This window comes from Pezoporus flaviventris, unplaced genomic scaffold, assembly GCF_033815535.1.
Source record: "Pezoporus flaviventris isolate CSIRO_AGI_PZ_B2104156 unplaced genomic scaffold, CSIRO_AGI_Pfla_v1 ptg000013l, whole genome shotgun sequence".
NCBI lineage: Eukaryota > Metazoa > Chordata > Aves > Psittaciformes > Psittacidae > Pezoporus > Pezoporus flaviventris.
This window is the reverse complement of record NW_026892561.1, coordinates 33,654,019-33,659,648: the sequence shown is the minus strand read 5'-3', so window position 1 is coordinate 33,659,648 and position 5,630 is coordinate 33,654,019. Positions and strand designations below refer to the sequence as shown.

At 41.5% G+C, this 5,630-nt stretch overlaps 1 long non-coding RNA gene across 1 annotated transcript; it reads left to right on the top strand.

The window, feature by feature from the left end:
- Positions 1-2,665: 2,665 nt before the first annotated feature.
- Positions 2,666-5,350, top strand: LOC133268860 (uncharacterized). Its single transcript, XR_009743195.1, has 2 exons — positions 2,666-4,729; positions 5,084-5,350. It is a non-coding gene; the product is annotated as an uncharacterized LOC133268860 (long non-coding RNA).
- Positions 5,351-5,630: the final 280 nt, after the last annotated feature.

Sequence of the window (5,630 nt, the reverse complement as noted above, 5' to 3'; positions counted from 1 at the left end):
AATAGGTTTGCATATCAGCTTGCTCCCAGGGTTGCAGGGATGGTGTTTTGCATTTTGGTTTAAATCGTAAAACCTGGCAGAAGTAAATGAAGGTCACCAGCTGTAAAACATGACAGGGACATTGTAAGACATATCATAAATAAACTGTAGCCTAGAAAAAGCTTACGATGGTATCTACTGCAGGCTTTGGCCTCCGTTTTAAAGCTGCCTTGATCTTTTAACATGGAAGAGATATGTGAGATCTGCAGATACTGTGCTTTAAAGTGTTTGGAGGCTGCTGGTATCCTTGGGTTTTAAAGATAAGGGGGAAGGCAAGGAGGAAAGGAGAAATGCATCCTTGTGTCTTCCTGAGCTGGCCCCAGGGGCTTGTTTCAGGTGTATATTGAGCAGCTGCCCACAGACTTAAGTGTGTAAGTAAAGGGCAACCAGGAGGGTGTGTGGGAAGGGAATGAAAGAAGAGCACCAGGGGGATATGTGATTTGTCTCCTTGGGGTTTGTTCCCCTGCAGATTTTTCTGTGACCCATGAGTCCAGAATGCTGCTGATTTAGTCCGATACCAAAAATTAAGTGGCTGTCCTGTGCTGCAGGGAGATGCAGTGACACTGTGTATGTGTGCAAGAGGCATGTATGTTCTTGTACAAGATAAAAAATAAGTTGGCTGGGAACTGCACAGAAATCTTTATGCTTTTCCTCTGCCTGTATCGTCACTCTTTTTAGTATGTAGAAAGATCTTCATCATCTACTGCATGTAAGAAGTGTTATGAGCTAATTAAAAAGCCCATCAGCCCCCAAACATAAGCGGTTCCTATTTCCCCAGAAACCAGCAGTTAGCAGATGTCTGTCTTGCTTTCACCTACACCTTGAATACCAAAGGAATATCTTCCCTACTTGCAGCAAAATTTGAGAAGCATTAACAATCAGCTTTCCATGCTGCCTTGAACGCCAGAGGTGAATGGACAAATAGAGCAATATTTGCTCGAGTTTATGAACTGGATCCATGCATACATCTTTTTTGAATACTTAACAAAAGTTTTCAGAGACCCTTTACATGAGGAAAAATATCTTTAAACCCTAACTTCAGCGTGAAGTGAGAACCACCCTGGTGTTAGCAGACCATGAATTAGACTTAATATAAGACTAGCAGGTATTTTTATGAATTTGCAAATATAGTGATTGCTTTAATATTTGTGTGATTTTGAAGGGTATGTATGTTTCTACTTACACATGTTTTCTGTATTTCCTGGCAGGTCTTACTGAGATTACAGATTCTTTGAGCTAGTGCCTATTGTGAGATTTGTGAAGACCGTAGGAAATGCCCTTATGGTAACACAAATGGGCTTGCTAAGTAAAAGTATTGCATGAAAAGATGACAAAGGGAGCAGATGATATATGGACCAGCTTTCCTTCTGCTTAGAGCATGCAATGGTGTCATTTACCATTCGTCACCCTAGGGACAAATTGTAGCAGTGGCAGGTACACATTTTTTGCTCAACCTGAGTATTTTCCATTTCGTTTAATGTGTTTCCCCAGCCAGCAGATATTGCATTTGTGGGGATGGAGGGAAACAGTATTAGCATCTGTGGAATCCAGGCACAGACAAAGGTTCGCTAAGCTCTGGACCTAGACCAGTGGATGCTGTCTTTGCAGATCTCCTCCCCAGGGGAAGGTTTCCCAGCCCTTGCCCTGTGAAGTGGAGGAATAGGGATCCAGGAGAGGAGCAGGCGACAGCTTACAGAACATCCCCCTGGGATAGCTAATTGATATCCGACATCACTGTGGTGTTTCCTTGGCAAACCCAGGTATGCTTTCCAATCCAGAACACCCATGGCAGTGGAATTGCCAGATGGTTGCTGGTTTCCAGCTGGTTCATTTCCATTGCTCCGATTGCAATGTTTTGTGCATATTTTTAAGCACCTGTGGCACAAAAGGCAGTAATGGTGGTAGCCCTCATGCCTCTGTGGCATCTCCACTGCAACTGTGTGTTCTCCAAAGCCACCATTGGTGATTGCCAGTGATACAAAACCAAGGAAGTGTGTGGAATACACCAAAAGGGGTTTTGTAAGACTGGAAGCTTGGAGGTTTACCAGTGGTTTTAGAGGATACTTAATTGTATCTTAAATCATTAAAGGTATGGCATCAAGGCTTTTTTAAGATGGGGAGTGCTGGAGCAAGGGCTGAGCTACAGCAGCTCATGTGGATGTCATAACTTCTGCACTGCTTGGGGACATGAGGCAAACCAACTAAAGCACGTACAGAACACACTGAATTTAAAACATAATCATGATGTAGCTTGATTTCACCCAGGAATTTTTTTTGGAAATACCTTAAATCTGACAGTTCTCATAAAAAAAAAATACATATATGTGTGTGTGTATATATATATATATATATATATATTATTGTCCTCCAAGATAACATCGAGAACACCAGCCATTTTTTACAATATAAGGATATGGCTCGATGTCATGGGGAAAGAAATCCCTCCTGGGCATGTTTTCACCCTGATGTGTGGTGGTGTGAGCAATCACTGCCCACCGGCTTTGACCTCTGCTTGAGTCAGCCTGCTGCGACTGAGGTATGCTTGCAGCAGTGCATTTGGGCTGAGCTTATGGGCTATTTCCCAGGAGAAAGCTGTTGAGCATAGCCAGCAGCGGTTCACCATGGCATCATCGTGAAAGATGTGTGTAACCTCTGTGGTACGGAACTGGGTAGAATTTAAGTAGCAGCCATATAGTCTAGCTGGGAACTTCTTTTAAAAGCATTTTTATACAGATCCATTACCAATGACTTTGAAGAGACTGTGCTTTGGTCTTTGCTGCAAAGGGAACAAAGTGTTATGAGTTTGACCTCTAAGGAGAACCTGTTCCTTTGCCTGCTCCCATGTTGCGTTGATCCCGAATAATTGCCTTAATAGCAGTCCTGGTGTAAACAATGAGTAGTTTTCTGTCACTCGAGTAATGAAGTTACATGTATTTTTGCTGTGAAAGAATTTATCCCACAGCTCAGTGTTGTCTCCCCAGGATGAGGAAGCTCCTTGCTCTGAGCCTGGGCAGTATCAGCTGGCACCTCCCAGGAAAAAATAATTAGGTGAGAAGACGGGAGAGAGCAGAGGTTTGGGGAAATAAATTCCTTATGGTATCAGAGCAGTTACTTCTGTTAGACAAGAAAATAACAGCTTATTGCTTGCATTGCAGGCTGCAATTCCAACAAAATGTCATGTGGTTTCTCTTTGTCTAGGCTCCTTTAGTAACACCCAGTGTGATTTCCCCTTTTACCGACGAGTGGTTCTCTAGCTTAGGATGATTCTCTTCAGTTGATCATATATAAATTGTATGGGTCTTGCTTAGAAAAAGTCAGCAGCATCTTTCTCTTCTCTCCCCATCCCAGGCTATTTTGTGACCAAATACAGACCACTTCTTGCTTCCCCCATGACAATTTTCTATTAATTTACAACGGTTTACATTTCTCAATTTCCAGTGGTACATGAGAAGCTAACAGAATTTGTAAGGTCAGAAAAGAGTAGTTTATGAACCAGAGGTGCAGGTTCAAGAATAAGAAGCACATCATCCCAGCTCAGCAAAATGAGCATTCATGCTACCAGATCCTTAGGAGCCTTTTTTTCCCTTTCTTTGTATTTTTAAATACACATGAAGGGCTTTGAATGACCTGGCATGCAAGCCTGGGCTTCAGCCCTGTCTTTGTGCAAGTGCATTGCTGATGGTGAGAAATGAATTTGTGACACCTGCAAGCTTGTCTGAGAGTTTTATGTAGGTATTTACCCTTTGGCAAAAAGCAAGTAAGAAGATTCTAGTGCAAAAATAAACAGCCCAAACAGGAAACCATTACAAAACTTTTTAGTTGAATGAGTGATTTGAAAGATAGCAGTAAGTGGCAAAATGTGTACATTTGGGTCATAAATTCTCAGTAATGTGGAGCTCTAAACAGTTAGCAAAATTCACCACATCTTTATAAATTGTGGAAAGTATACTTAAAGTATATATATGTATTTTCTACCGTGCAGTAGTTTCATATGGTTCTATCTACTGCATACAGGCAATTTGCATGTGATTTAGTGCGATATTTATGCCAAGAATTTCATCATTTCATGTTGGTCTAAGTAAATGAAGTAGTGCTGGAAATCCTTTTCATTATTAATACCACTAGAAGTAATGATTTTTGCATACTAAGTTGCAGGTTTTCAGCAAGCAGATCCCTAGATAATGTAATACGTTTGACCTTCATGCTTAGCAGGGTGAATTCTGACAGTCTATCTGTTGTGTAATTGCCTTTTGATTATTATTCACAAACCCTGGTATTGTTTAATGGGCAGGTTAGTATCTTGCTTGTGAGCTTTGGTTCATAACCGCAGCTCCGCTAAACATTGCACTATTTTGTCCTTAGTGAAATCACCATAGTAACATTGCAGGGAAAATAGCGTGCCTTGTATTTTTATCCTATGCTGAAATATCAGGGCGGGCTAATATTTTTCTTACTTTTGTCCACCTCTCATCTTTAACACTTGCAGTGGCTGGAGGAGGTTGTGCCTTTGGCTTCAAGATGATTGCATTTTCTCCTGGAGATATGTATACGGCTCGTCTGTGCAAGACCCCGTGATGCTCATGGAGTGTGGGAGCATGTCATGTAACTGTTCTTTACACCACTCTGCTTGTGATCCCTTGTGCTGACAGCTATGAGCAAGATGAAAGATAGTCCTTGCTTCAAACAACTGGTAATCAAATGATACAAACCCAAACCCTGTTTTCTGCAGGTTTTTCAGTAAAGTTATTTCAGTATGAAGTTATTATTTCAGTGTATTGTGTAGAGTATTGGGATGGTGTTGTGCCACCCTGGGTGCTTGCTTCCTGCAGAAGGTCTTTGTTCTTTGAGTCCTGTGTCATCCTTATTAATTAATCTCTGTTAAAGAAGCATTTGTCTGTTTAGATGAGTGTTTTTGAAGGTAAACTTGGTTTACCCCTTTCTTTCAAGAAAACTAAGGCATTTAGTTCCTCAGCAGATCTGTGCGTTTTGGGGGAATATGACCACAATTTTGTTGGCAGTGATGGCTGATCTCTGTCACCTTCAGGTTCAAACGCGTAAACAGCACAAACTATGTTCTTGCACCCAGTGCTGCATATGGTGACCAAGAGTATCCTTGTTCTGGGAAGAGCAAGGTCTGGGATCAGTCAGCCAATCCCAGTAATGTGGTAACTGGTGCACACAGGTGCTGAGTGACTTTCCCCATTTCCCATCTGTGTGGCTTTGACATGGGTTTCCCTGCTTGCTAAAGCATGCTCTGCTGTTATGTGAAATGAGAGCGAGCTCTTGTTCAATAATGCATTGATAAGTTAAACTCTGTGATTCTGAAAATAGTAATTGGGTTGCCAGTATGTGTTTAAACAAGGGATAAATTATACATGGGTTTTGGCATGCAATTTCACCCCTACTGGTCCAGAAAATCCTTACAAAGGTAGGAGTGATTGCTAGCCAAGATTTCCAGCTTCCATTCTTTTTCCAATGAGACTTTATACTATTGCTTTATAATCTTCAGCTGATATCAGCATGTATCATGCCCTAACTGTCATGGGTGATAAAACGTTTGACAGTTTTCCACATCCCTGTTAAATAAAACC